The sequence below is a fragment of the Eimeria mitis genome, genomic scaffold (assembly GCF_000499745.2).
Source record: "Eimeria mitis Houghton genomic scaffold, Emh_scaff482, whole genome shotgun sequence".
Lineage (NCBI taxonomy): Eukaryota > Apicomplexa > Conoidasida > Eucoccidiorida > Eimeriidae > Eimeria > Eimeria mitis.
Genome location: NW_013573122.1, coordinates 10,435 through 10,880, shown reverse-complemented (window position 1 = coordinate 10,880; position 446 = coordinate 10,435). Strand labels below are relative to the sequence as shown.

General features: G+C 54.9%; 1 protein-coding gene across 1 annotated transcript in view; it reads right to left on the bottom strand.

The window, feature by feature from the left end:
* Positions 1-446, bottom strand: part of EMH_0013770 (Cytidine and deoxycytidylate deaminase zinc-binding domain-containing protein, putative) — a gene marked incomplete at both ends in the record, with an annotated part of 7,561 nt that overhangs the window by 3,996 nt on the left and 3,119 nt on the right. The gene's annotated exons all lie outside the window — the stretch shown is intronic.

The following is a 446-nucleotide window of genomic DNA, read 5'->3' as shown; positions in this document are numbered from 1 at the left end:
ACGAAAGCAGCAGCAGAAACAAAAGAAAAGGAGGCAGAAGCAACAGCCGCAGCGGCAGTCCGCCTTCATCTCCGAGCACCACCGTAGCAGCAGCAGCAGCAGCAGCAGCAGCAACAGCAGCAACAACAGTAACAGCAGCAGCAACAACAACAAAGGCAACAACAGCAACACCAACAGCAGCAGCAACAACAGCAACAGCACAAGCAAAAGCACCAGCAGCAACAAAAGCAGCAACAACAGCAGCAACATCAGCAGCAACATCAGCAGCAACAACAGCAGCAACATCAGCAGCAACAACAGCAGCAACAACAGCAGCAGCAGCAGCAGCAGCAGGAAGCAGACCTTGAGCAGCCTGCTGCAGCAGCGCAGCATGAATTTCCTTTTGCTGCTGCGTCAGCAGCAGCGGCGGCACCGCCGTGTTTCTTTCTGAGGCGCTGGGATCGATC